A 9,188-nucleotide genomic window follows, 5' to 3' on the forward strand; every position below is an offset into this window, starting at 1 on the left:
CAGAAGTTGTTTATATTAACAAGGTCCCAATAGTTCACTTTTGCTTTTACTTCCCTTGCCTTCAGAGACGTGTTGAGCAAGAAATTGCTGCGGCTGAGGTCAAAGAGGTGGTTGCCTGTTTTCTTCTCTTGGGTTTTGATGGTTTCCTGTCTCACATTTAGGTCTTTCATCCATTTTGAGTTTATTTTTGTGTGCGATGTAAGACATGGTGGAAAGTGGACATTGTAGACAATATACTGTAGCAACTCTGGGTAATGGGATGCCCCAACCCTCCTCTAGGCTTGTTATTTGCTTGTTTACTTGTTTAGTGACTGGCTGGATTACTTTGGTAAACTATATTCTCCCCTGCACCCCAATATCCCACAGTGTGAAGCTTCTGATATTGTTTGTCAGGGAGGTGCAGCTTAGGGTATGCCCACAGTCACTCTAGGATGACAATGGTTTTGGAAGTGCTGTCTTTCCTCTTTCTCCAGCCATGCCTTAGTTGTTAAAATTCACTAATCTCTGTCTGATTGCTCTATTGTTTTCAATAATGCCCTAGGGCATAAATTGCTCTACAGACTAATCCAATAAAATTTGGGCTCCTCTGAAGGAATAGTTTCAGAAGTCAGTGTTTGAGGGTGTGTGTGTGTGGGGGGGGGGGGAGTGGAAAAAGAAGCTGGTGTTTGATATTTTTTCTGACCCTAGGAGGGTTTCTCTTAGTTCTTTCTTTCTTTTTTTTTTTCTAATTGGGTTGCTTGTTTTATTTTTTAAAGTTTATTCATTTATTTTGAGAGCGAGAGAGAGCCTGCTCTCTCTCTCTGTCTCTCTCTCTCTCACACACACACACACACACACACACACACACACACGCATGCTTGCACGGTGAAGGGGGAGGGGCAGAGAGAGTCCTAAGCAGGCTCCAGCTGTCAGCACAGAGCCCGGAGCCCAATGCAGGGCTTATCTCATGAACTGAGATAATGACCTGAGCTGAAATCAAACATCGGACGTTTAACCAACTGAGCCACCCAGGTGTCCCCTCCTAGTTATTTCTTCTTCTGGTTCTCTCCTGAAAACTAGCTGGCCTAAAGTTTAGCCTCTATCTTCATTGGAGCTACACATCTCCTATCAATTGCCTTTTGCCACAACCTTCACTGTTTTTTTTTTTTTAATTGTTTTTTTGTTTTTTTAATGTTTACTTTTGAGAGAGAGAGAGAGAGAGAGAGCAGGGAGTGGCAGAGAGAGAGGGAGACACAGAATCCAAAGCAGTCTCCAGGCTCTGAGCTGTCAGCACAGAGCCCGACGCAGGGCTCGAACCCACAGACTGTGAGATCATGACCTGAGCCGAAGTCGGACGCTTAACCGACTGAGCCACCCAGGTGCCCCCAACCTTCACTGTTTTAAAGAATGTCTTTAGGTTTGAACTTCTCTATGCTCTATTGGAAATGAATCCAGTTCCTTTGGGAAGAGATTGTGAACAATCTGTTTTATGGCTTACTTCTCTCCTGTCCCAGCCAAAATCTCTGAGCCACGGCTTTGGAACCGTGAGTGAGGACAATTATATGCTTCTGTCTTAGGGACACTCCTGCATTAGGAACTGAATGCTCTGTTGGGGCGTGGGGGGAAGAGAGCTGGATAAACAACATGTATACACATACAGTGGGATATTACTCAGCCTTAAAAAGGAAGAAAATTTTGATCCATGCTACAACATGGATGAACCTTGAGGATGGTATACTAAGTGAAATTAACCACTCAAAAAAAAGACAAAGGCTTTTTTATTCCATTTACACGAGATAGCTAGAGTAGTCAATTCATAGAGACAGAAAACAGAATGTTGGTTGCCAGGGGGTGAGGGGAGAGGCCGAGGAGCTGTTGTTTAATGGTTATAGAGTTTCCCTTTTGCAAGATAAAAAGAGTGCTGGAGATCTGTTGTACAACAATGTGAATGTACTTAACATTATTAAACTCGGCACTTAAAAATGGTTATGATGGGAGGTGCCTGGGTGGCTCAGTTGGTTTAACATTTGACTCTTGATTTCAGCTCAGGTCATGATCTCACAGTTCATGAGTTCAAGCCCCACATCAGTCTCTGTGCTGATGGTGTGGACCCTGCTTGGGATTCTCTTTTTCTCTCCCTCTCTATCTGCCTGCCCACCCCCCCCCCCCACTTGTGTGCGTGCACTTCTTTCTCTATCAAGATAAATAAATAAACATTTCAAAAATGTTTTTTTACTTTTGAGAGAGAGAGAGAGAGAGAGCTTGAGTGGGGGAGGAGAGAGGAGAACAGAGGACCCGAAGTGGGCTCTGACCGACAGCAGTGAGCCTGATGTGGGTCTCGAACCCATGAACCATGGGATGATGACCGAAGCTGAAGTTGGATGCTCAACTGATTGAGCCACCCAGGAACCTCTAAATAAATAAACTTTTAGCAAATGGTTATGATGGCAAATTTTATGTTATGTGTATTTCACTATAACTTAAAATTTTTAAATTATTTAAATTTTTAAAAATGAAAGTGAAATAATCTTTTTCAGACATAAAAAAAGCTGAAAGGATTAATCATCAGCAGACCTGCACTACAAGAAATGTTAAAGGAAGTCCTTCTGGCAGAAGAAAAATGGTACCCAGTAGAAATCTGGATCTATACAAAGGAACAAATAACCCTGGAAATGGTAACAACATAGGCAAATATAAAAATAAAAAAGATATTTTTCTTGTTTTTTAAGGCTCTTTGAAAGATAATTTAAGGAAAGATAATAACAATATATGAGGAGGTTTATAAAAGTCAAATGTATGGTAACAATAGCACAAATAGGAGACGAAAATTGGAAGTATACTGTTATAAGAGTCTTGGGGCACCTGGGTGGCTCAGTCGGTTAAGCGGCCGACTTCGGCTCAGGTCATGATCTTACGGTCTGTGAGTTCAAGCTCTGCGTCGGGCTCTGTGCTGACAGCTCAGAGCCTGGAGCCTGTTTCAGATTCTGTGTCTCCCTCTCTCTGACCCTCCCCCATTCATGCTCTGTCTGCCTCTGTCTCAAAAATAAATAAAGGTTAAAAAAAAAAAATTAAAAAAAAAAAAAGTCTTATACTACATGTGAAGTAGCATAATATCACCTGAAGGGAGTTGTGCTAAGTTAAAGCTGTATACCATAAACTCTAAAACAGCCACTAAAATACACAACAAAGAATTACATATCTATAATAAGTTGGCAAAGGAGACAAAATGAAACCATAGAAATATCAAATTAATCCAAAAGGAGGTTAAAAAAAAAAAAAGAGGAAAAAGAAAAGAGAAAAGGTGTGACGAATAGAAAACAAATAACAAGATGGCTACTAAATGTAAATGATCTAAATACTCCAACAAAAAAGCAGAAGTTGTTAGATTGGATAAAAAAGGAAGACACAGGAACACCTGGCTGGTTCAGTCACTAGAACATGCAACTCTTGATTGCAGGGCCGTGAGTTCAAGCCTTATGTTGAGGGTAGAGTTTACTTAAAAAAATTAAAAAAAAATTTTTTTTGGTGGGGGCCACCTGGGTGGCTCAGTCGATTAAGCAGCTGACTTCAGCTCAGGTCATGATCTCACGGTTTGTGAGTTCAAGCCCCGCGTTGGGCTCTGTGCTGACAACTCAGGGCCTGAGACCTGCTTCAGATTCTGTGTTTCCCTCTCTCTCTCTGCCTGCTCCCTGCTCACATTCTGTCTCTCTCTCAAAAATAAATAAATATTTTAAAAAATTTAAAAAAATGTTTATTTATTTTTGAGAGAGAGTGTGAGCAGGGGAGGAGCAGAGAGAGAGGGAGACACAGAATCTAAAGCAGGTTCCAGGCCCTGAGCTGTCAGCACAGAGCCCGACACAGGCCTCAAACTCACAAACCGTGAGATCGTGACCTGAGCTGAAGTCAGACACTCAACCGACTGAGCCACCAGGCGCCCCCCAAAAATTTTTTTTTAAAAAAGGAAGACCCAACTAGTTACTGCCTATAATAAACATACTTCATACATAAAGACATAAATTGACTAAAAATAAAAAGATGGGAAAAGATATACCATGTCAATACAAATTAAAAGAATATTAGAGTGGCTGCATTAATATCAAATAAAGAAAACTTCAGGGCAAAGAGTAATCTCAGGGATAAAGAAAGTCATTTCATAATGATAAAAGGGTCAATTCGTCAGAAGGATATAACAATTCTAAACATTTATGTACCCGCTAATAGAATTTCAAGATACATGAAGCAAAAACTGATAGAATTATAAAGAGAAATAGACAAATCCACAATTATAATCAGAGATTTCAATGCATCGCTTTCAGTAATTGATAGAACAAGTAGACAGAAAATTAGAAAATATATTAAAAGATTTGAATAATACCATCAACCAACTTGATCTACTTGACGTTTGGAGAACAGTGCACCCAACAATAGCAGAATAAATATTCTTTCCAAAAGCACATGGAACATATATCAAGATATAACATATTCTGGACCATAAAACTATTTTCAATAAATTTAAAATGATTCATATAATAAATTTATGTTCTCTGATTATACTGAAATAAGTTAGAAATTAATAACGGAAAGCTTTCTGGAAAATCTCCAAGTATTGAAACAAAGTAGCACATTTATAAATAACCCATAGATCAAAGAAAAAATCAAAAGGATATTAGAGAGTGTTTTTAACTGACTAAAAATGAAACACAACATATCAAAATTTGTATGAAGCCATTCAAGTAGCACTTAGGGGAAACTTTATAGTACTAAGTGACTATATTAGAAAATAAGTAAAGTTGGGGCACCTGGGTAGCTCAGTCGGTTGAGTGTCCGACTTGATTTTGGCTCAGGTCATGATCTCATGGTTTGCGGGATTTAGCCCTGTGTCAGGTTCTGTGCAGACAATGCAGGGCTTGCTTGAGATTCTTTCTCCTCTCTCCCGGCCCCTCCAGTGCATGTGCACACACACACACACACACACACACACACACACACACACACACTTTCTCTCTCTCAAAATAAATAAGTAAACTTTAAATCTTAAAAAAAAAAAAAAAAAGAAAACAATATGGTCTTCAATCAATGACCTCAGCTTCTACCTTAAGAAGATATAGTAAGAAGAACAAATTAAACTCAAAGTAGAAGAAAGAAAATAATAAAGATCAGAGTGGAAATCAATGGGACATAAGAAAGGAAAAAGAAGAGATAAAATCAATGAAACCAAAAGCTGATTTTATTAAAAACTTAAAAATGTCTAGTCAGGCTGATCAGAAAAAGAAAAAGAGAGAAAACACAGATTAACAATATCAGGAATGAGATCAATGACCTCACTACACATTCTAAAGATGTTACAAGGATAATAAGGGGATATTGTGAATAGCTTTATAGTAATAAACTTTACAGTTTAGATAAAACAGACAAATTTCTTAAAAGACACAAACTACTAAGGCTTACTCAAGAAGAAATAGATAACCTCAGTAGTCCTATATCTGTTTTTTTTTGTTTGTTTGTTTGTTTTTCTTTTAGTTGAATTCGTAGTTTAATACTTCCCACAAAGAAAATTTCAGGTCCTGGGTAACCTGGGTGGTTCAGTTGGTTAAGCATCTGACTTCAGCTCAGGTCATGATCTCACAGTTCATGAGTTTGAGCCCTGCATCAGGTGAGCTCGAGCCCCACTTTGGTTGAACCCTGCTTTGGGTGAGCCCTGCTTCTCTCTCTCTCTTTCTCTCTCTCTTTCTCTCTGCCCCTCATGGGATTTTATCTCTTTCCCTCTCTTGCTGCCCCTTGCTCATTTGCACCCTCTCTCTAAAAGAAAGAAGGAAAGAAAGAAAGAAAGAAAGAAAAAGAAAATTCTAGGTCCAGATAAGTTCATTGCTGAATCCCACCAAACATTTAAGGAAGAAATAAATACCGTGTACATAAACTCTTAAGGAAAATTGAAAAGGAAGAAATACTTCTTTCTATGAAGCAAGTATTACTCTACTATCAAAACCTGATGAAGACATTATAAGAAAACTACAGACAAACATCTCCTATGAACATAGATTCAAAAATTCTAAACAAAATTGAACAAATCTAATCCCACAGTATATAAAAAAGATGATACAGCATGACCAAGTAGAGTTTATTCCAGGAATATCATGTTTGGCTTAATGTTTGAAAATATATGAAAGTAATTTACCATATTAACAATCTAAAAAATAAAGACCATATGATCATGTCATGTAGAAAGAAACATTTGGCAACATGAAGCATTTGTTACCGATTTTAAAAAAACCTAAGCTGGGGTGCCTGGGTGGCTCAGTCGGTTAAGCGGCCGACTTCGGCTCAGGTCATGATCTCGCGGTCTGTGAGTTCGAGCCCCACATCGGACTCTGTGCTGACAGCTCAGAGCCTGGAGCCTGTTTCAGATTCTGTGTCCCCCTCTCTCTGACCCTCCCCCGTTCATGCTCTGTCTCTCTCTGTCTCAAAAATAAATAAACATTAAAAAAAAAATTAAAAAAATAAAAAAATAAAAAATAAATAAAAAAACCTAAGCAAACCTGGAATAGAAGGGAACTTCCTCAACGTGATATAGGATATCTATGAAGAATCTACAACTAACACCATTATTAACAGAGAAAGACTGAGTGCTTTCCCTCTAAAATCAGGAACAAGACAATAATGTCCTTTCTCAGGGTGCCTGGCTGGCTCAGTTGGTGGAACATGCAACTCTTGATCTCAGGGTTGTGGGTTCAAGCCTCATGTCTGGTGTAGAGATTACTTAAAAAATAAAATCTTAAAGAAAATAATGTCCCTTCTCTGCTTCTACTCAACATTGCCCTGGAAGTGCTAGCCAGCCCTGTAAGGCAAGAAGAGGGAGAAGTAGGGGCGTCTGGGTGGCTCAGTCGGTTAAGCGTCCGACTTCAGCTCAGGTCACGATCTCACGGTCCGCGGGTTCGAGCCCCGCGTTGGGCTCTGGGCTGATGGCTCAGAGCCTGGAGTCTGCTTCTGATTCTGTGTCTCCCTCTCTCTCTGACCCTCCCCCGTTCATGCTCTGTCTCTCTCTGTCTCAAAAATAAATAAACGTTAAAAAAAATTTAAAAAAGAAGAGGGAGAAGTAAAACTGTCATTATTTGCAAACCATATGATCGAGTATACAGAAGATCCACAAAAACATTACTTTGCCTAATACGTGAGTTTAACAGTGTTGCAGGATAAAAAAAATCAACAGGCAAAAAAATTATTTTTATATCCTAACAATGAACAACCAGAAATGAAATTTAAGAAATAATACCATTTACAACACCATAAAAGATACACAATTCTTAGAGATAAATCTGATGAAAGATGTGAAAGACTCATGCATTGAAACCACAAAGCATTGCTGAGAGAAATTAAAGAAAAGTGAATGAAGAGAGATATTGTTCTCAGGGGTTAGAAGACTCAAAATTATTAAGATGTCAGTTCTCCCCAATTTGATGTATAGATTTAATGTAATCCCAATCAAATCCCCAGCAGGCATTTTTTAAAATAAAAATTTTAGGCTGATTCTAAGTTCATGGAAATGCAAAGGACCTAGAATGGCCAAAACAATTTTGTAAAATAATACAGATGGAGGAATGCGACTTAAAGACTTATAAAACTGAGGCGCCTGGGTGGCTCAGTCGGTTGAGCGCCGACTTCGGCTCAGGTCACGATCTCGCGGTCCGTGAGTTCGAGCCCCGCATCGGGCCCCTGTGCTGACAGCTCAGAGCCCGGAGCCTGTTTCAGATTCTGTGTCTCCCTCTCTCTGACCCTCCCCCATTCATGCTCTGTCTCTCTCTGTCTCAAAAATAAATAAACGTTAAAAAAAAAAAAAAAAAAAAAAAAAAAGACTTATAAAACTGCCATAATCAAGGCATGATGACATTGGCATAAAGATAGACAAATAGATGAATGGAATAAAATAGGGTCCAGAAATAGGTGTGTGTGTATATATAAAGTCAATTCAGTAGAGAAAGGATAACCTATTCAACAATTAATATTAGAACAATTAGACATCCAGGAGCAAAAAAGGGAACTTTGATCTATATCTCTTGCCATATATATAAAAAATATATCTCAAAAGAGATTATAGGGGCGCCTGGCTGGCTCAGTTGGTAGAGTCTGCAGATCTCAGGGTTATAATTTTGAGTCCTGCGTTGAGTGTAGAGATTGCTTAAAAATAAAATCTTTAAAAGAGAGAGAGAGAGATTATATATCTAAGTGTGAAAGCTAAAATTTCTAGAGGAAAACATAAAACCATTATGATCCTGAGGTAAGCAAAGATTTCCTATATATGATAACCAAAAATGTGAGCCATGAAGGAACAAATTGATAAATTGGACTTCTTTGAAATTAAAAATCTCTGCTCTTTAGGGCACCTGGGTGGCTCAGTCAGTTGAGCATCAGAATCTTGGTTTTGGCTCAGGTCATGATCCCAGGGTTGTGGGATCAAGCCCCGCCCTGGGCTCCATGCTGAGTGTAGAGCCTGCTTGAGATTCTCTCTCTCTCTCTCTCTCTCTCTCTCTCTCTCTCTCCCTCCCTCTTTCTTTCTCTCTCTCCCTCTGCACCCGCCCATATTTGTGCTTGCTCTCTCTCTCTCTCTAAAATTCAATTCAATTCAATTCAGTTAAAAAATTGAAAATCTCTGCTCTTTAAAAGACACTAAGTGAATGAAAAGACAAGGCACAAACTGGAGAAAAATGATAAAGGACTTGTATCCAGAAAATATAAAGAACTTCCAAAACTGAGTAATAAAAAAACAAAACAAAACAAAACAAAAACCCCTCTGTAATAAAAAAAACACACAACCTCATTTTTTTTTTTAAGTAGGCTCTATGTCCAACACGAGACTTGAACTCATGACCTTGAGATCAAGAGTTACATGCTCAGGGTGTCTGGGTGGCTCAGTTGGTTAAGCATCTAAATCCTGATTTCAGCTCAGGTCATGATCTCACAGTTTGTGAGTTCAAGCCCCTCATCAGGCTCCACTATGACTGTGTGGATTCTGCTTGGGATTCTCTCTCTCTTTCTTTCTATCTCTCTCTCTACCCTGCCCATGCTCACACACTCTCTCTCAAAACAAGAAAAAAAATTGCATGCTCTAGCAACTGAGCCAGCCAGGTGCTCAATAACCTCAATTTTTTTTTAAAGTTTTTTTTAATGTTTGTTTATTTTTGAGAGACAAAGAGACAGAGTGAGAGTGGGGGAGG

General features: G+C 39.0%; 1 long non-coding RNA gene across 1 annotated transcript in view; it reads left to right on the forward strand.

The window, feature by feature from the left end:
* Nucleotides 1-9,188, forward strand: part of LOC122219853 — a 35,941-nt gene that overhangs the window by 24,943 nt on the left and 1,810 nt on the right. The window contains exon 2 of the long non-coding RNA XR_006202578.1: nucleotides 2,517-2,654. This is a non-coding gene — a long non-coding RNA (uncharacterized LOC122219853). The remainder of the gene's footprint in view (nucleotides 1-2,516; nucleotides 2,655-9,188) is intronic.

This window comes from Panthera leo, chromosome B2 (genome assembly GCF_018350215.1).
Source record: "Panthera leo isolate Ple1 chromosome B2, P.leo_Ple1_pat1.1, whole genome shotgun sequence".
In the NCBI taxonomy this organism is placed as follows: Eukaryota; Metazoa; Chordata; class Mammalia; order Carnivora; family Felidae; genus Panthera; species Panthera leo.